Genomic DNA, 21,188 nt, shown 5'->3' with positions numbered 1-21,188 from the left:
TCATCTTCAGAAGGAAACAAGCCCTGAGGCTGACGAGGGGAAGGAGACTTCATCTTCAGAAGGAGAGATGCCCTGAGGCCGACGAGGGGAAGGAGACTTCATCTTCAGAAGGAGAGATGCCAAAGGCTGACGAGGGGAAGTAGACTTCATCTTCAGAAGGAGAGATGCCCTGAGACTGACGAGGGGAAGGAGAGATGCCCTGAGGCTGACGAGGGGAAGGAGACTTCATCTTCAGAAGGAGAGATGCCCTGAGACTGACGAGGGGAAGGAGAGATGCCCTGAGGCTGACGAGGGGAAGGAGACTTCATCTTTAGAAGGAGAGATGTCCTGAGGCTGACGAGGGGAAGGAGAGATGCCCTGAGACTGACGAGGGGAAGGAGAGATGCCCTGAGTCCGACGAGGGGAAGGAGAGATGCCCTGAGGCTGACGAGGGGAAGGAGAGATGCCCTGAGGCTGACGAGGGGAAGGAGAGATGCCCCTGAGGCTGACGAGGGGAAGGAGAGATGCCCTGAGGCTGACGAGGGGAAGGAGAGATGCCCTGAGGCCGACGAGGGGAAGGAGAGATGCCCTGAGGCTGACGAGGGGAAGGAGAGATGCCCTGAGGCCGACGAGGGGAAGGAGAGATGCCCTGAGGCCGACGAGGGGAAGGAGAGATGCCTTGAGGCTGACGAAGGGAAGGAGACTTCATCTTCAGAAGGACAGATACCCTGAGGCTGACGAGGTGAAGGAGACTTCATCTTCAGAAGGAGAGATGTCCTGAGGCTGACGAGGGGAAGGAGAGATGCCCTGAGGCTGATGAGGGGCAGAAGACTTTATGTTCAGAAGGAGAGATGCGCTGAGGCTGACGAGGGGAAGGAGAGATGCCCTGAGGCTGATGAGGGGAAAAGAGAGGTGTCCTGAGCCTGACAAGGGGAAGGAGAGATGCGCTGAGGCTAACGAGGGGAAGGAGAGATGCCCTGAGGCTGACGAGGGGAAGGAGACTTCATCTTTAGAAGGAGAGATGTCCTGAGGCTGACGAGGGGAAGGAGAGATGCCCTGAGACTGACGAGGGGAAGGAGAGATGGCCTGAGGCTGATGAGGGGAAGGAGAGATGCCCTGAGGCTGACGAGACGAAGGAGAGATGCCCTGAGGCTGACGAGGGGAAGGAGAGATGCCCTGAGGCCGACGAGGGGAAGGAGAGATGCCCTGAGGCTGACGAGGGGAAGGAGAGATGCCCTGAGGCCGACGAGGGGAAGGAGAGATGCCCTGAGGCTGACGAGGGGAAGGAGAGATGCCATGAGGCTGATGAGGGGAAAAGAGAGGTGTCCCGAGCCTGACAAGGGGAACGAGAGATGCCCTGAGACTGACGAGGGGCAGGAGACTTTATCTTCAGAAGGAGAGATGCGCTGAGGCTGACGAGGGGAAGGAGAGATGCCCTGAGAATGATGAGGGGAAAAGAGAGGTGTCCTGAGCCTGACAAGGGGAAGGAGAGATGCCCTGAGACTGACGAGGGGAAGGAGACTTCATCTTCAGAATGAGAGATGCCCTGAAGCTGACTAGGGGAAGGAGAGATGCCCTGAGGCTGACGAGGGGAAGGAGACTTCATCTTCAGAAGGAGAGATGCCCTGAGGCCGACGAGGGGAAGGAGACTTCATCTTCAGAAGGCGAGATGCCCTGAGGCTGACGAGGGGAAGGAGACTTCATCTTCAGAAGGCGAGATGCCCTGAGGCTGACGAGGGGAAGGAGAGATGCCCTGAGGCTGACGAGTGGAAGGAGACTTCACCTTCAGAAGGAGAGATGCCCTGAGGCTGACGAGGGGAAGGAGAGATGCCCTGAGGCTGACCAGGGGAAGGAGACTTCATCTTCAGAAGGAGAGATGCCCTGAGGCCGACAAGGGGAAGGAGACTTCATCTTCAGAAGGCGAGATGCCCTGAGGCTGAGGAGGGGAAGGAGAGATGCCCTGAGGCTGACGAGGGGAAGGAGACTTCATCTTCAGAAGGAGAGATGCCCTGAGGCTGACGAGGGGAAGGAGAGATGCCCTGAGGCTGACAAGGGGAAGGAGACTTCATCTTCAGAAGGAGAGATGCCCTGAGGCCGACGTGGGGAAGGAGACTTCATCTTCAGAAGGAGAGATGCCAAAAGCTGACGAGGGGAAGGAGACTTCATCTTCAGAAGGCGAGATGCCCTGAGGCTGACGAGGGGAAGTAGACTTCATCTTCAGAAGGAGAGATGCCCTGAGACTGACGAGGGGAAGGAGAGATGCCCTGAGGCTGACGAGGGGAAGGAGACTTCATCTTCAGAAGGAGAGATGCCCTGAGGCTGACGAGGGGAAGGAGAGATGCCCTGAGGCTGACGAGGGGAAGGAGAGATGCCCTGAGGCCAACGAGGGGAAGGAGAGATGCCCTGAGGCTGACGAGGGGAAGGAGAGATGCACTGAGGCCGACGAGGGGAAGGAGAGATGCCCTGAGGCCGACGAGGGGAAGGAGAGATGCCCTGAGGCTGACGAAGGGAAGGAGACTTCATCTTCAGAAGGAGAGATGCCCTGAGGCCGACAAGGGGAAGGAGACTTCATCTTCAGAAGGCGAGATGCCCTGAGGCTGAGGAGGGGAAGGAGAGATGCCCTGAGGCTGACGAGGGGAAGGAGACTTCATCTGCAGAAGGAGAGATGCCCTGAGGCAGACAAGGGGAAGGAGACTTCATCTTCAGAAGGCGAGATGCCCTGAGGCTGAGGAGGGGAAGGAGAGATGCCCTGAGGCTGACGAGGGGAAGGAGAGATCCCCTGAGGCTGACGAGGGGAAGGAGAGATGCCCTGAGGCCGACGAGGGGAAGGAGAGATGCCCTGAGGCTGACGAGGGGAAGGAGAGATGCCCTGAGGCCGACGAGGGGAAGGAGAGATGCCCTGAGGCCGACGAGGGGAAGGAGAGATGCCTTGAGGCTGACGAAGGGAAGGAGACTTCATCTTCAGAAGGACAGATACCCTGAGGCTGACGAGGTGAATGAGACTTCATCTTCAGAAGGAGAGATGTCCTGAGGCTGACGAGGGGAAGGAGAGATGCCCTGAGGCTGATGAGGGGCAGAAGACTTTATGTTCAGAAGGAGAGATGCGCTGAGGCTGACGAGGGGAAGGAGAGATGCCCTGAGGCTGATGAGGGGAAAAGAGAGGTGTCCTGAGCCTGACAAGGGGAAGGAGAGATGCGCTGAGGCTAACGAGGGGAAGGAGAGATGCCCTGAGGCTGACGAGGGGAAGGAGACTTCATCTTTAGAAGGAGAGATGTCCTGAGGCTGACGAGGGGAAGGAGAGATGCCCTGAGACTGACGAGGGGAAGGAGAGATGGCCTGAGGCTGATGAGGGGAAGGAGAGATGCCCTGAGGCTGATGAGACGAAGGAGAGATGCCCTGAGGCTGACGAGGGGAAGGAGAGATGCCCTGAGGCCGACGAGGGGAAGGAGAGATGCCCTGAGGCTGACGAGGGGAAGGAGAGATGCCCTGAGGCCGACGAGGGGAAGGAGAGATGCCCTGAGGCTGACGAGGGGAAGGAGAGATGCCATGAGGCTGATGAGGGGAAAAGAGAGGTGTCCCGAGCCTGACAAGGGGAACGAGAGATGCCCTGAGACTGACGAGGGGCAGGAGACTTTATCTTCAGAAGGAGAGATGCGCTGAGGCTGACGAGGGGAAGGAGAGATGCCCTGAGGCTGATGAGGGGAAAAGAGAGGTGTCCTGAGCCTGACAAGGGGAAGGAGAGATGCCCTGAGACTGACGAGGGGAAGGAGACTTCATCTTCAGAATGAGAGATGCCCTGAAGCTGACTAGGGTAAGGAGAGATGCCCTGAGGCTGACGAGGGGAAGGAGACTTCATCTTCAGAAGGAGAGATGCCCTGAGGCCGACGAGGGGAAGGAGACTTCATCTTCAGAAGGCGAGATGCCCTGAGGCTGACGAGGGGAAGGAGACTTCATCTTCAGAAGGCGAGATGCCCTGAGGCTGACGAGGGGAAGGAGAGATGCCCTGAGGCTGACGAGTGGAAGGAGACTTCACCTTCAGAAGGAGAGATGCCCAGAGGCTGACGAGGGGAAGGAGAGATGCCCTGAGGCTGACCAGGGGAAGGAGACTTCATCTTCAGAAGGAGAGATGCCCTGAGGCCGACAAGGGGAAGGAGACTTCATCTTCAGAAGGCGAGATGCCCTGAGGCTGAGGAGGGGAAGGAGAGATGCCCTGAGGCTGACGAGGGGAAGGAGACTTCATCTTCAGAAGGAGAGATGCCCTGAGGCTGACGAGGGGAAGGAGAGATGCCCTGAGGCTGACAAGGGGAAGGAGACTTCATCTTCAGAAGGAGAGATGCCCTGAGGCCGACGTGGGGAAGGAGACTTCATCTTCAGAAGGAGAGATGCCAAAAGCTGACGAGGGGAAGGAGACTTCATCTTCAGAAGGCGAGATGCCCTGAGGCTGACGAGGGGAAGTAGACTTCATCTTCAGAAGGAGAGATGCCCTGAGACTGACGAGGGGAAGGAGAGATGCCCTGAGGCTGACGAGGGGAAGGAGACTTCATCTTCAGAAGGAGAGATGCCCTGAGGCTGACGAGGGGAAGGAGAGATGCCCTGAGGCTGACGAGGGGAAGGAGAGATGCCCTGAGGCCAACGAGGGGAAGGAGAGATGCCCTGAGGCTGACGAGGGGAAGGAGAGATGCCCTGAGGCCGACGAGGGGAAGGAGAGATGCCCTGAGGACGACGAGGGGAAGGAGAGATGCCCTGACGCTGACGAAGGGAAGGAGACTTCATCTTCAGAAGGAGAGATGCCCTGAGGCTGACGAGGTGAAGGAGACTTCATCTTCAGAAGGAGAGATGTCCTGAGGCTGACGAGGGGAAGGAGAGATGCCCTGAGGCTGATGAGGGGCAGAAGACTTTATCTTCAGAAGGAGAGATGCGCTGAGGCTGACGAGGGGAAGGAGAGATGCCCTGAGGCTGATGAGGGGAAAAGAGAGGTGTCCTCAGCCTGACAAGGGGAAGGAGAGATGCGCTGAGGCTAACGAGGGGAAGGAGACTTCATCTTCAGAAGGAAACAAGCCCTGAGGCTGACGAGGGGAAGGAGACTTCATCTTCAGAAGGAGAGATGCCCTGAGGCCGACGAGGGGAAGGAGACTTCATCTTCAGAAGGAGAGATGCCAAAGGCTGACGAGGGGAAGTAGACTTCATCTTCAGAAGGAGAGATGCCCTGAGACTGACGAGGGGAAGGAGAGATGCCCTGAGGCTGACCAGGGGAAGGAGACTTCATCTTCAGAAGGAGAGATGCCCTGAGACTGACGAGGGGAAGGAGAGATGCCCTGAGGCCGACGAGGGGAAGGAGACTTCATCTTTAGAAGGAGAGATGTCCTGAGGCTGACGAGGGGAAGGAGAGATGCCCTGAGACTGACGAGGGGAAGGAGAGATGCCCTGAGTCCGACGAGGGGAAGGAGAGATGCCCTGAGGCTGACGAGGGGAAGGAGAGATGCCCTGAGGCTGACGAGGGGAAGGAGAGATGCCCTGAGGCTGACGAGGGGAAGGAGAGATGCCCTGAGGCCGACGAGGGGAAGGAGAGATGCCCTGAGGCTGACGAGGGGAATGAGAGATGCCCTGAGGCCGACGAGGGGAAGGAGAGATGCCCTGAGGCCGACGAGGGGAAGGAGAGATGCCTTGAGGCTGACGAAGGGAAGGAGACTTCATCTTCAGAAGGAGAGATACCCTGAGGCTGACGAGGTGAAGGAGACTTCATCTTCAGAAGGAGAGATGTCCTGAGGCTGACGAGGGGAAGGAGAGATGCCCTGAGGCTGATGAGGGGCAGAAGACTTTATCTTCAGAAGGAGAGATGCGCTGAGGCTGACGAGGGGAAGGAGAGATGCCCTGAGGCTGATGAGGGGAAAAGAGAGGTGTCCTGAGCCTGACAAGGGGAAGGAGAGATGCGCTGAGGCTAACGAGGGGAAGGAGAGATGCCCTGAGGCTGACGAGGGGAAGGAGACTTCATCTTTAGAAGGAGAGATGTCCTGAGGCTGACGAGGGGAAGGAGAGATGCCCTGAGACTGACGAGGGGAAGGAGAGATGGCCTGAGGCTGATGAGGGGAAGGAGAGATGCCCTGAGGCTGACGAGACGAAGGAGAGATGCCCTGAGGCTGACGAGGGGAAGGAGAGATGCCCTGAGGCCGACGAGGGGAAGGAGAGATGCCCTGAGGCTGACGAGGGGAAGGAGAGATGCCCTGAGGCCGACGAGGGGAAGGAGAGATGCCCTGAGGCTGACGAGGGGAAGGAGAGATGCCATGAGGCTGATGAGGGGAAAAGAGAGGTGTCCCGAGCCTGACAAGGAGAAGGAGAGATGCCCTGAGACTGACGAGGGGCAGGAGACTTTATCTTCAGAAGGAGAGATGCGCTGAGGCTGACGAGGGGAAGGAGAGATGCCCTGAGGCTGATGAGGGGAAAAGAGAGGTGTCCTGAGCCTGACAAGGGGAAGGAGAGATGCCCTGAGACTGACGAGGGGAAGGAGACTTCATCTTCAGAATGAGAGATGCCCTGAAGCTGACTAGGGGAAGGAGAGATGCCCTGAGGCTGACGAGGGGAAGGAGACTTCATCTTCAGAAGGAGAGATGCCCTGAGGCCGACGAGGGGAAGGAGACTTCATCTTCAGAAGGCGAGATGCCCTGAGGCTGACGAGGGGAAGGAGACTTCATCTTCAGAAGGCGAGATGCCCTGAGGCTGACGAGGGGAAGGAGAGATGCCCTGAGGCTGACGAGTGGAAGGAGACTTCATCTTCAGAAGGAGAGATGCCCTGAGGCTGACGAGGAGAAGGATAGATGCCCTGAGGCTGACCAGGGGAAGGAGACTTCATCTTCAGAAGGAGAGATGCCCTGAGGCCGACAAGGGGAAGGAGACTTCATCTTCAGAAGGCGAGATGCCCTGAGGCTGAGGAGGGGAAGGAGAGATGCCCTGAGGCTGACGAGGGGAAGGAGACTTCATCTTCAGAAGGAGAGATGCCCTGAGGCTGACGAGGGGAAGGAGAGATGCCCTGAGGCTGACAAGGGGAAGGAGACTTCATCTTCAGAAGGAGAGATGCCCTGAGGCCGACGTGGGGAAGGAGACTTCATCTTCAGAAGGAGAGATGCCAAAAGCTGACGAGGGGAAGGAGACTTCATCTTCAGAAGGCGAGATGCCCTGAGGCTGACGAGGGGAAGTAGACTTCATCTTCAGAAGGAGAGATGCCCTGAGACTGACGAGGGGAAGGAGAGATGCCCTGAGGCTGACGAGGGGAAGGAGACTTCATCTTCAGAAGGAGAGATGCCCTGAGGCTGACGAGGGGAAGGAGAGATGCCCTGAGGCTGACGAGGGGAAGGAGAGATGCCCTGAGGCCAACGAGGGGAAGGAGAGATGCCCTGAGGCTGACGAGGGGAAGGAGAGATGCCCTGAGGCCGACGAGGGGAAGGAGAGATGCCCTGAGGCCGACGAGGGGAAGGAGAGATGCCCTGAGGCTGACGAAGGGAAGGAGACTTCATCTTCAGAAGGAGAGATGCCCTGAGGCTGACGAGGTGAAGGAGACTTCATCTTCAGAAGGAGAGATGTCCTGAGGCTGACGAGGGGAAGGAGAGATGCCCTGAGGCTGATGAGGGGCAGAAGACTTTATCTTCAGAAGGAGAGATGCGCTGAGGCTGACGAGGGGAAGGAGAGATGCCCTGAGGCTGATGAGGGGAAAAGAGAGGTGTCCTCAGCCTGACAAGGGGAAGGAGAGATGCGCTGAGGCTAACGAGGGGAAAGAGAGATGCCCTGAGGCTGACGAGGGGAAGGAGACTTCATCTTCAGAAGGCGAGATGCCCTGAGGCTGACGAGGGGAAGGAGAGATGCCCTGAGGCTGACGAGGGGAAGGAGACTTCATCTTCAGAAGGAGAGATGCACTGAGGCTGACGATTGGAAGGAGACTTCATCTTCAGAAGGCGAGATGCCCTGAGGCTGACGAGGGGAAGGAGAGATGCCCTGAGGCTGACGAGGGGAAGGAGACTTCATCTTCAGAAGGAGAGATGCCCTGAGGCTGATGAGGGGATGGAGAGATGCCCTGAGGCTGACGAGGGGAAGGAGAGATGCCCTGAGGTTGACGAGGGGAAGGAGAGATCCCCTGAGGCTGACGAGGTGCAGTAGACTTCATCTTCAGAAGGAGAGATGCCCTGAGGCTGACGAGGGGAAGGAGAGATGTCCTGAGGCTGACCAGGGGAAGGAGAGATACCCTGAGGCTGACGAGGGGAAGGAGACTTCATCTTCAGAAGGAGAGATGCCCTGAGGCCGACGAGGGGAAGGAGACTTCATCTTCAGAAGGAGAGATGCCCTGAGGCTGACGAGGGGAAGGAGACTTCATCTTCAGAAGGAGAGATGCCCTGAGGCTGACGAGGGGAAGGAGAGATGCCCTGAGGCTGACAAGGGGAAGGAGAGATGCCCTGAGGCTGACGAGGGGAAGGAGACTTCATCTTCAGGAGGAGAGATGCCCTGAGGCTGATGAGGGGATGGAGAGATGCCCTGAGGCTGACGAGGGGAAGGAGAGATGCCCTGAGGTTGACGAGGGGAAGGAGAGATCCCCTGAGGCTGACGAGGGGAAGGAGACTTCATCTTCAGAATGAGAGATGCCCTGAAGCTGACGAGGGGAAGGAGAGATGCCCTGAGGCTGACGAGGGGAAGGAGACTTCATCTTCAGAAGGAGAGATGCCCTGAGGCCGACGAGGGGAAGGAGACTTCATCTTCAGAAGGCGAGATGCCCTGAGGCTGACGAGGGGAAGGAGACTTCATCTTCAGAAGGCGAGATGCCCTGAGGCTTACGAGGGGAAGGAGAGATGCCCTGAGGCTGACGAGTGGAAGGAGACTTCATCTTCAGAAGGAGAGATGCCCTGAGGCTGACGAGGGGAAGAAGAGATGCCCTGAGGCTAACCAGGGGAAGGAGACTTCATCTTCAGAAGGAGAGATGCCCTGAGGCCGAGGAGGGGAAGGAGACTTCATCTTCAGAAGGCGAGATGCCCTGAGGCTGACGAGGGGAAGGAGACTTCATCTTCAGAAGGCGAGATGCCCTGAGGCTTACGAGGGGAAGGAGAGATGCCCTGAGGCTAACCAGGGGAAGGAGACTTCATCTTCAGAAGGAGAGATGCCCTGAGGCCGACAAGGGGAAGGAGACTTCATCTTCAGAAGGCGAGATGCCCTGAGGCTGACGAGGGGAAGGAGAGATGCCCTGAGGCTGACGAGGGGAAGGAGACTTCATCTGCAGAAGGAGAGATGCCCTGAGGCTGACAAGGGGAAGGAGACTTCATCTTCAGAAGGAGAGATGCCCTGAGGCTGACGAGGGGAAGGAGAGATGCCCTGAGGCTGACGAGGGGAAGGAGAGATCCCTGAGGCTGACGAGGGGCAGGAGACTTTATCTTCAGAAGGAGAGATGCGCTGAGGCAGACGAGGGGAAGGAGAGATGCCCTGAGGCTGATGAGGGGAAAAGAGAGGTGTCCTGAGCCTGACAAGGGGAAGGAGAGATGCCCTGAGACTGACGAGGGGAAGGAGAGATGCCCTGAGTCCGACGAGGGGAAGGAGAGATGCCCTGAGGCTGACGAGGGGAAGGAGAGATGCCCTGAGGCTGACGAGGGGAAGGACAGATGCCCTGAGGCTGACGAGGGGAAGGAGAGATGCCCTGAGGCCAACGAGGGGAAGGAGAGATGCCCTGAGGCTGACGAGGGGAAGGAGAGATGCCCTGAGGCCGACGAGGGGAAGGAGAGATGCCCTGAGGCCGACGAGGGGAAGGAGAGATGCCCTGAGGCTGACGAAGGGAAGGAGACTTCATCTTCAGAAGGAGAGAGGCCCTGAGGCTGACGAGGTGAAGGAGACTTCATCTTCAGAAGGAGAGATGTCCTGAGGCTGACGAGGGGAAGGAGAGATGCCCTGAGGCTGATGAGGGGCAGAAGACTTTATCTTCAGAAGGAGAGATGCGCTGAGGCTGACGAGGGGAAGGAGAGATGCCCTGAGGCTGATGAGGGGAAAAGAGAGGTGTCCTCAGCCTGACAAGGGGAAGGAGAGATGCCCTGAGGCTAACGAGGGGAAGGAGAGATGCCCTGAGGCTGACAAGGGGAAGGAGACTTCATCTTCAGAAGGCGAGATGCCCTGAGGCTGACGAGGGGAAGGAGAGATGCCCTGAGGCTGACGAGGGGAAGGAGACTTCATCTTCAGAAGGAGAGATGCACTGAGGGTGACGATTGGAAGGAGACTTCATCTTCAGAAGGCGAGATGCCCTGAGGCTGACGAGGGGAAGGAGAGATGCCCTGAGGCTGACGAGGGGAAGGAGACTTCATCTTCAGAAGGGGAGATGCCCTGAGGCTGATGAGTGGATGGAGAGATGCCCTGAGGCTGACGAGGGGAAGGAGAGATGCCCTGAGGTTGACGAGGGGAAGGAGAGATCCCCTGAGGCTGACGAGGGGCAGTAGACTTCATCTTCATAAGGAGAGATGCCCTGAGGCTGACGAGCGGAAGGAGAGATGTCCTGAGGCTGACCAGGGGAAGGAGAGATACCCTGAGGCTGACGAGGGGAAGGAGACTTCATCTTCAGAAGGAGAGATGCCCTGAGGCCGAGGAGGGGAAGGAGACTTCATCTTCAGAAGGAGAGATGCCCTGAGGCTGACGAGGGGAAGGAGACTTCATCTTCAGAAGGAGAGATGCCCTGAGGCTGACGAGGGGAAGGAGAGATGCCCTGAGGCTGACAAGGGGAAGGAGAGATGCCCTGAGGCTGACGAGGGGAAGGAGACTTCATCTTCAGGAGGAGAGATGCCCTGAGGCTGATGAGGGGATGGAGAGATGCCCTGAGGCTGACGAGGGGAAGGAGAGATGCCCTGAGGTTGACGAGGGGAAGGAGAGATCCCCTGAGGCTGACGAGGGGCAGTAGACTTCATCTTCAGAAGGAGAGATGCCCTGAGGCTGACGAGGGGAAGGAGAGATGTCCTGAGGCTGACCAGGGGAAGGAGAGATACCCTGAGGCTGACGAGGGGAAGGAGACTTCATCTTCAGAAGGAGAGATGCCCTGAGGCCGACGAGGGGAAGGAGACTTCATCTTCAGAAGGAGAGATGCCCTGAGGCTGACGAGGGGAAGGAGAGATGCCCTGAGGCTGACGAGGGGAAGGAGAGATGCCCTGAGGCTGACGAGGGGAAGGAGACTTCATCTGCAGAAGGAGAGATGCCCTGAGGCTGACAAGGGGATGGAGACTTCATCTTCAGAAGGAGAGATGCCCTGAGGCTGACGAGGGGAAGGAGAGATGCCCTGAGGCTGACGAGGGGAAGGAGAGACCCCTGAGGCTGACGAGGGGCAGGAGACTTTATCTTCAGAAGGAGAGATGCGCTGAGGCAGACGAGGGGAAGGAGAGATTCCCTGAGGCTGATGAGGGGAAAAGAGAGGTGTCCTGAGCCTGACAAGGAGAAGGAGAGATGCCCTGAGACTGACGAGGGGAAGGAGAGATGCCCTGAGGCTGACGAGGGGCAGGAGACTTCATCTTCAGAAGGAGAGATGCGCTGAGGCTGACGAGGGGATGGAGAGATGCTCCGAGGCCGACAAGGGGAAGGAGAGATGCCCTGAGACTGACGAGGGGAAGGAGATTTAATCTTCAGAAGGAGAGATGCCCTGAGGCTGACGAGGGGAAGGAGAGATGCCCTGAGGCTGACGAGGGGAAGGAGAGATGTCCTGAGGCTGACGAGGGGAAGGAGAGATGCCCTGAGGCTGACGAGGGGAAGGAGACTTCATCTTCAGAAGGAGAGATGCCCTGAGGCTGAAGAGGGGAAGGAGACTTCATCTTCAGAAGGAGAGTTGCCCTGAGGATGACGAGGGGAAGGAGACTTCATCTTCAGAAGGAGAGATGCCCTGAGGCCGACGAGGGGAAGGAGACTTCATCTTCAGAAGGAGAGATACCCTGAGGCCGATGAGGGGAAGGAGACTTAATCTTCAGAAGGAGAGATGCCCTGAGGCTGACGAGGGGAAGGAGACTTCATCTTCAGAATGAGAGATGCCCTGAGGCTGACGAGAGGAAGGAGAGATGCCCTGAAGCTGACAAGGGGAAGGAGACTTCATCTTCAGAAGGAGAGATGCCCTGAGGATGCCGAGGGGAAGGAGACTTCATCTTCAGAAGGAGAGATGCCCTGAGGCTGACGAGGGGAAAGAGAGATGCCCTGAGGCTGACAAGGGGAAGGAGACTTCATCTTCAGAAGGAGAGATGCCCTGAGGCTGCCGAGGGGAAGGAGACTTCATCTTCAGAAGGAGAGATGCCCTGTTGCTGACGAGGGGAAGGAGAGATGCCCTGAGGCTGACGAGGGGAAAGAGAGATGCCCTGAGGCTGACGAGGGGAAGGAGAGATGTCCTGAGGCTGACGAGGGGAAGGAGAGATGCCCTTAGGCTGACGAGGGGCTGGAGACTTCATCTTCAGAAGGAGAGATGCGCTGAGGCTGACGAGGAGAAGTAGAGATAACCTGAGGCTGATGAGGGGAAGGAGATTTAATCTTCAGAAGGAGAGATGCCCTGAGGCTGACGAGGGGAAGGAGAGTTGCCCTGAGGCTGACGAGGGGAAGGAGAGATGTACTGAGGCTGACGAGGGGAAGGAGAGATGCCCTTAGGCTGACGAGGGGCTGGAGACTTCATCTTCAGAAGGAGAGATGCGCTGAGGCTGACGAGGGGAAGTAGAGATAACCTGAGGCTGATGAGGGGAAGGAGAGGTGTCCCGAGCCTGACAAGGGATAGGAGAGATGCCCTGAGACTGACGAGGGGAAGTACACTTCATCTTCAGAATGAGAGATGCCCTGAGGCTGACGAGGGGAAGGAGAGATGCCCTGAGGCTGACGAGGGGAAGGAGACTTCATCTTCAGAAGGAGAGATGCCCTGAGGCTGACAAGGGGAAAGAGACTTCATCTTCAGAAGGAGAGATGCCCTGAGGCTGACGAGGGGAAGGAGACTTCATCTTCAAAAGGAGAGATGCCCTGAGGCTGACGAGGGGAAGGAGACTTCATCTTCAGAAGGAGAGATGCCCTGAGACTGACGAGGGGAAGGAGAGATGCCCTGAGGTTGACGAGGGGAAGGAGACTTCATCTTCAGAAGGAGAGATGTCCTGACGAGGGTAGGAGAGATGTCCTGAGGCTGACGAGGGGAAGGAGAGATGCCCTGAGGCTGACGAGCGGAAAGAGACTTCATCTTCAGAAGGAGAGATGCCCTGAGCCTGACGAGGGGAAGGAGACTTCATTTTCAGAAGGAGAGATGCCCTGAGGCTGACGAGGGGATGGAGACTTCATCTTCAGAAGCAGAGATGCCCTGAGCCTGACGAGGGGAAGGAGAGATGCCCTGAGGCTGACAAGGGGAAGGAGACTTCATCTTCATACGGAGAGATGCACTGAGGCTGACGAGTGGAAGGAGACTTCATCTTCAAAAGGAGAGATGCCCTGAGTCTGACGAGTGGAAGGAGAGATGCCCTGAGGCTGACGAGGGAAAGGAGACTTCATCTTCAGAAGGAGAGATGCCCTGAGGCTGACGAGGGGAAGGAGACTTCATCTTCAGAAGGAGAGATGCCCTGAGGCTGACAAGGGGAAGGAGAGATGCCCTGAGGCTGACGAGGGGAAGGAGAGATGCCCTGAGGTTGACGAGGGGAAGGAGAGATCCCCTGAGGCTGACGAGGGGCAGTAGACTTCATCTTCAGAAGGAGAGATGCCCTGAGGCTGACGAGGGGAAGGAGAGATGTCCTGAGGCAGACCAGGGGAAGGAGAGATACCCTGAGGCTGACGAGGGGTAGGAGACTTCATCTTCAGAATGAGAGATGCCCTGAGGCTGACGAGAGGAAGGAGAGATGCCCTGAAGCTGACAAGGGGAAGGAGACTTCATCTTCAGAAGGAGAGATGCCCTGAGGATGCCGAGGGGAAGGAGACTTCATCTTCAGAAGGAGAGATGCCCTGAGGCTGACGAGGGGAAAGAGAGATGCCCTGAGGCTGACAAGGGGAAGGAGACTTCATCTTCAGAAGGAGAGATGCCCTGAGGCTGCCGAGGGGAAGGAGACTTCATCTTCAGAAGGAGAGATGCCCTGTTGCTGACGAGGGGAAGGAGAGATGCCCTGAGGCTGACGAGGGGAAAGAGAGATGCCCTGAGGCTGACGAGGGGAAGGAGAGATGTCCTGAGGCTGACGAGGGGAAGGAGAGATGCCCTTAGGCTGACGAGGGGCTGGAGACTTCATCTTCAGAAGGAGAGATGCGCTGAGGCTGACGAGGAGAAGTAGAGATAACCTGAGGCTGATGAGGGGAAGGAGATTTAATCTTCAGAAGGAGAGATGCCCTGAGGCTGACGAGGGGAAGGAGAGATGCCCTGAGGCTGACGAGGGGAAGGAGAGATGTACTGAGGCTGACGAGGGGAAGGAGAGATGCCCTTAGGCTGACGAGGGGCTGGAGACTTCATCTTCAGAAGGAGAGATGCGCTGAGGCTGACGAGGGGAAGTAGAGATAACCTGAGGCTGATGAGGGGAAGGAGAGGTGTCCCGAGCCTGACAAGGGATAGGAGAGATGCCCTGAGACTGACGAGGGGAAGTACACTTCATCTTCAGAATGAGAGATGCCCTGAGGCTGACGAGGGGAAGGAGAGATGCCCTGAGGCTGACGAGGGGAAGGAGACTTCATCTTCAGAAGGAGAGATGCCCTGAGGCTGACAAGGGGAAAGAGACTTCATCTTCAGAAGGAGAGATGCCCTGAGGCTGACGAGGGGAAGGAGACTTCATCTTCAAAAGGAGAGATGCCCTGAGGCTGACGAGGGGAAGGAGACTTCATCTTCAGAAGGAGAGATGCCCTGAGACTGACGAGGGGAAGGAGAGATGCCCTGAGGTTGACGAGGGGAAGGAGACTTCATCTTCAGAAGGAGAGATGTCCTGACGAGGGTAGGAGAGATGTCCTGAGGCTGACGAGGGGAAGGAGAGATGCCCTGAGGCTGACGAGCGGAAAGAGACTTCATCTTCAGAAGGAGAGATGCCCTGAGCCTGACGAGGGGAAGGAGACTTCATTTTCAGAAGGAGAGATGCCCTGAGGCTGACGAGGGGATGGAGACTTCATCTTCAGAAGCAGAGATGCCCTGAGCCTGACGAGGGGAAGGAGAGATGCCCTGAGGCTGACAAGGGGAAGGAGACTTCATCTTCATACGGAGAGATGCACTGAGGCTGACGAGTGGAAGGAGACTTCATCTTCAAAAGGAGAGATGCCCTGAGTCTGACGAGTGGAAGGAGAGATGCCCTGAGGCTGACGAGGGAAAGGAGACTTCATCTTCAGAAGGAGAGATGCCCTGAGGCTGACGAGGGGAAGGAGACTTCATCTTCAGAAGGAGAGATGCCCTGAGGCTGACAAGGGGAAGGAGAGATGCCCTGAGGCTGACGAGGGGAAGGAGAGATGCCCTGAGGTTGACGAGGGGAAGGAGAGATCCCCTGAGGCTGACGAGGGGCAGTAGACTTCATCTTCAGAAGGAGAGATGCCCTGAGGCTGACGAGGGGAAGGAGAGATGTCCTGAGGCAGACCAGGGGAAGGAGAGATACCCTGAGGCTGACGAGGGGTAGGAGATTTAATCTTCAGAAGGAGAAATGCCCAGAGGCTGACGAGGGGAAGGAGAGATGCCCTGAGGCTGACGAGGGGATGGAGAGATGTCCTGAGGCTGACGAGGGGAAGGAGAGATGCCCTGAGGCTGACGAGGGGAAGGAGACTTCATCTTCAGAAGGAGAGATGCCCTGAGGCTGACGAGGGGAAGGAGACTTCATCTTCAGAAGGAGAGATGCCCTGAGGATGACGAGGGGAAGGAGACTTCATCTTCAGGAGGAGAGATGCCCTGAGGCCGACGAGGGGAAGGAGACTTCATCTTCAGAAGGAGAGATGCCCTGAGGCCGATGAGGGGAAGGAGACTTAATCTTCAGAAGGAGAGATGCCCTGAGGCTGACGATGGGAAGGAGACTTCATCTTCAGAAGGAGAGATGCCCTGAGGCCGATGAGGGGAAGGAGACTTAATCTTCAGAAGGAGAGATGCCCTGAGGCTGACGAGGGGAAGGAGAGATGCCCTGAGGCTGACAAGGGGAAGGAGACTTCATCTTCAGAAGGAGAGATGCCCTGAAGCTGACGAGGGGAAGGAGATATGCCCTGAGGCTGACGAGGGGAAGGAGACTTCATCTTCAGAAGGAGAGATGCCCTGAGGCCGACGAGGGGAAGTAGACTTCATCTTCAGAAGGCGAGATGCCCTGAGGCTGACGAGGGGAAGGAGACTTCATCTTCAGAAGGCGAGATGCCCTGAGGCTGACGAGGGGAAGGAGAGATGCCCTGAGGCTGACGAGTGGAAGGAGACTTCATCTTCAGAAGGAGAGATGCCCTGAGGCTGACGAGGGGAAGGAGAGATGCCCTGAGGCTGACAAGGGGAAGGAGACTTCATCTTCAGAAGGAGAGATGCCCTGAGGCCGACAAGGGGAAGGAGAGATGCCCTGAGGCTGACGAGGGGAAGGAGAGATGCCCTGAGGCTGACGAGGGGAAGGGGAGATCCCCTGAGGCTGACGAGGGGCAGGAGACTTTATCTTCAGAAGGAGAGATGCGCTGAGGCAGACGAGGGGAAGGAGAGATGCCCTGAGGCTTTTGAGGGGAAAAGAGAGGTGTCCTGAGCCTGACAAGGGGAAGGAGAGATGCCCTGAGACTGACGAGGGGAAGGAGAGATGCCCTGAGGCTGATGAGGGGATGGAGACTTCATCTTCAGAAGGAAACAAGCCCTGAGGCTGACGAGGGGAAGGAGACTTCATCTTCAGAAGGAGAGATGCCCTGAGGCCGACGAGGGGAAGGAGACTTCATCTTCAGAAGGAGAGATGCCAAAAGCTGACGAGGGGAAGTAGACTTCATTTTCAGAAGGAGAGATGCCCTGAGACTGACGAGGGGAAGGAGAGATGCGCTGAGGCTGACGAGGGGAAGGAGACTTCATCTTTAGAAGGAGAGATGTCCTGAGGCTGACGAGGGGAAGGAGAGATGCCCTGAGACTGACGAGGGGAAGGAGAGATGGCCTGAGGCTGATGAGGGGAAGGAGAGATGCCCTTAGGCTGACGAGGGGCTGGAGACTTCATCTTCAGAAGGAGAGATGCGCTGAGGCTGACGAGGAGAAGTAGAGATAACCTGAGGCTGATGAGGGGAAGGAGATTTAATCTTCAGAAGGAGAGATGCCCTGAGGCTGACGAGGGGAAGGAGAGATGCCCTGAGGCTGACGAGGGGAAGGAGAGATGTACTGAGGCTGACGAGGGGAAGGAGAGATGCCCTTAGGCTGACGAGGGGCTGGAGACTTCATCTTCAGAAGGAGAGATGCGCTGAGGCTGACGAGGGGAAGTAGAGATAACCTGAGGCTGATGAGGGGAAGGAGAGGTGTCCCGAGCCTGACAAGGGATAGGAGAGATGCCCTGAGACTGACGAGGGGAAGTACACTTCATCTTCAGAATGAGAGATGCCCTGAGGCTGACGAGGGGAAGGAGAGATGCCCTGAGGCTGACGAGGGGAAGGAGACTTCATCTTCAGAAGGAGAGATGCCCTGAGGCTGACAAGGGGAAAGAGACTTCATCTTCAGAAGGAGAGATGCCCTGAGGCTGACGAGGGGAAGGAGACTTCATCTTCAAAAGGAGAGATGCCCTGAGGCTGACGAGGGGAAGGAGACTTCATCTTCAGAAGGAGAGATGCCCTGAGACTGACGAGGGGAAGGAGAGATGCCCTGAGGTTGACGAGGGGAAGGAGACTTCATCTTCAGAAGGAGAGATGTCCTGACGAGGGTAGGAGAGATGTCCTGAGGCTGACGAGGGGAAGGAGAGATGCCCTGAGGCTGACGAGCGGAAAGAGACTTCATCTTCAGAAGGAGAGATGCCCTGAGCCTGACGAGGGGAAGGAGACTTCATTTTCAGAAGGAGAGATGCCCTGAGGCTGACGAGGGGATGGAGACTTCATCTTCAGAAGCAGAGATGCCCTGAGCCTGACGAGGGGAAGGAGAGATGCCCTGAGGCTGACAAGGGGAAGGAGACTTCATCTTCATACGGAGAGATGCACTGAGGCTGACGAGTGGAAGGAGACTTCATCTTCAAAAGGAGAGATGCCCTGAGTCTGACGAGTGGAAGGAGAGATGCCCTGAGGCTGACGAGGGAAAGGAGACTTCATCTTCAGAAGGAGAGATGCCCTGAGGCTGACGAGGGGAAGGAGACTTCATCTTCAGAAGGAGAGATGCCCTGAGGCTGACAAGGGGAAGGAGAGATGCCCTGAGGCTGACGAGGGGAAGGAGAGATGCCCTGAGGTTGACGAGGGGAAGGAGAGATCCCCTGAGGCTGACGAGGGGCAGTAGACTTCATCTTCAGAAGGAGAGATGCCCTGAGGCTGACGAGGGGAAGGAGAGATGTCCTGAGGCAGACCAGGGGAAGGAGAGATACCCTGAGGCTGACGAGGGGTAGGAGATTTAATCTTCAGAAGGAGAAATGCCCAGAGGCTGACGAGGGGAAGGAGAGATGCCCTGAGGCTGACGAGGGGATGGAGAGATGTCCTGAGGCTGACGAGGGGAAGGAGAGATGCCCTGAGGCTGACGAGGGGAAGGAGACTTCATCTTCAGAAGGAGAGATGCCCTGAGGCTGACGAGGGGAAGGAGACTTCATCTTCAGAAGGAGAGATGCCCTGAGGATGACGAGGGGAAGGAGACTTCATCTTCAGGAGGAGAGATGCCCTGAGGCCGACGAGGGGAAGGAGACTTCATCTTCAGAAGGAGAGATGCCCTGAGGCCGATGAGGGGAAGGAGACTTAATCTTCAGAAGGAGAGATGCCCTGAGGCTGACGATGGGAAGGAGACTTCATCTTCAGAAGGAGAGATGCCCTGAGGCCGATGAGGGGAAGGAGACTTAATCTTCAGAAGGAGAGATGCCCTGAGGCTGACGAGGGGAAGGAGAGATGCCCTGAGGCTGACAAGGGGAAGGAGACTTCATCTTCAGAAGGAGAGATGCCCTGAAGCTGACGAGGGGAAGGAGATATGCCCTGAGGCTGACGAGGGGAAGGAGACTTCATCTTCAGAAGGAGAGATGCCCTGAGGCCGACGAGGGGAAGTAGACTTCATCTTCAGAAGGCGAGATGCCCTGAGGCTGACGAGGGGAAGGAGACTTCATCTTCAGAAGGCGAGATGCCCTGAGGCTGACGAGGGGAAGGAGAGATGCCCTGAGGCTGACGAGTGGAAGGAGACTTCATCTTCAGAAGGAGAGATGCCCTGAGGCTGACGAGGGGAAGGAGAGATGCCCTGAGGCTGACAAGGGGAAGGAGACTTCATCTTCAGAAGGAGAGATGCCCTGAGGCCGACAAGGGGAAGGAGAGATGCCCTGAGGCTGACGAGGGGAAGGAGAGATGCCCTGAGGCTGACGAGGGGAAGGGGAGATCCCCTGAGGCTGACGAGGGGCAGGAGACTTTATCTTCAGAAGGAGAGATGCGCTGAGGCAGACGAGGGGAAGGAGAGATGCCCTGAGGCTTTTGAGGGGAAAAGAGAGGTGTCCTGAGCCTGACAAGGGGAAGGAGAGATGCCCTGAGACTGACGAGGGGAAGGAGAGATGCCCTGAGGCTGATGAGGGGATGGAGACTTCATCTTCAGAAGGAAACAAGCCCTGAGGCTGACGAGGGGAAGGAGACTTCATCTTCAGAAGGAGAGATGCCCTGAGGCCGACGAGGGGAAGGAGACTTCATCTTCAGAAGGAGAGATGCCAAAAGCTGACGAGGGGAAGTAGACTTCATTTTCAGAAGGAGAGATGCCCTGAGACTGACGAGGGGAAGGAGAGATGCGCTGAGGCTGACGAGGGGAAGGAGACTTCATCTTTAGAAGGAGAGATGTCCTGAGGCTGACGAGGGGAAGGAGAGATGCCCTGAGACTGACGAGGGGAAGGAGAGATGGCCTGAGGCTGATGAGGGGAAGGAGAGATGCCCTGAGGCTGACGAGACAAAGGAGAGATGCCCTGAGGCTGACGAGGGGAAGGAGAGATGCCCTGAGGCCGACGAGGGGAAGGAGAGATTCCCTGAGGCTGACGAGGGGAAGGAGAGATGCCCTGAGGCCGACGAGGGGAAGGAGAGATGCCCTGAGGCCGACGAGGGGAAGGAGACTTCATCTTCAGAAGGCGAGATGCCCTGAGGCTGACGAGGGGAAGGAGAGTTGCCCTGAGGCTGACGAGGGGAAGGAGACTTCATCTGCAGAAGGAGAGATGCCCTGAGGCTGACAAGGGGAAGGAGAAATCATCTTCAGAAGGAGAGATGCCCTGAGGCTGACGAGGGGAAGGAGAGATGCCCTGAGGCTGACGAGGGGAAGGAGACTTCATCTTCAGAATGAGAGATGCCCTGAGGCTGACGAGAGGAAGGAGAGATGCCCTGAAGCTGACAAGGGGAAGGAGACTTCATCTTCAGAAGGAGAGATGCCCTGAGGATGCCGAGGGGAAGGAGACTTCATCTTCAGAAGGAGAGATGCCCTGAGGCTGACGAGGGGAAAGAGAGATGCCCTGAGGCTGACAAGGGGAAGGAGACTTCATCTTCAGAAGGAGAGATGCCCTGAGGCTGCCGAGGGGAAGGAGACTTCATCTTCAGAAGGAGAGATGCCCTGTTGCTGACGAGGGGAAGGAGAGATGCCCTGAGGCTGACGAGGGGAAAGAGAGATGCCCTGAGGCTGACGAGGGGAAGGAGAGATGTCCTGAGGCTGACGAGGGGAAGGAGAGATGCCCTTAGGCTGACGAGGGGCTGGAGACTTCATCTTCAGAAGGAGAGATGCGCTGAGGCTGACGAGGGGAAGTAGAGATAACCTGAGGCTGATGAGGGGAAGGAGATTTAATCTTCAGAAGGAGAGATGCCCTGAGGCTGACGAGGGGAAGGAGAGATGCCCTGAGGCTGACGAGGGGAAGGAGAGATGTACTGAGGCTGACGAGGGGAAGGAGAGATGCCCTTAGGCTGACGAGGGGCTGGAGACTTCATCTTCAGAAGGAGAGATGCGCTGAGGCTGACGAGGGGAAGTAGAGATAACCTGAGGCTGATGAGGGGAAGGAGAGGTGTCCCGAGCCTGACAAGGGATAGGAGAGATGCCCTGAGACTGACGAGGGGAAGTACACTTCATCTTCAGAATGAGAGATGCCCTGAGGCTGACGAGGGGAAGGAGAGATGCCCTGAGGCTGACGAGGGGAAGGAGACTTCATCTT

The sequence above is a fragment of the Salmo salar genome, chromosome 12, assembly GCF_965601325.2.
Source record: "Salmo salar chromosome 12, fSalSal1, whole genome shotgun sequence".
Lineage (NCBI taxonomy): Eukaryota > Metazoa > Chordata > Actinopteri > Salmoniformes > Salmonidae > Salmo > Salmo salar.
Note: the sequence above shows the minus strand (reverse complement) of the source record.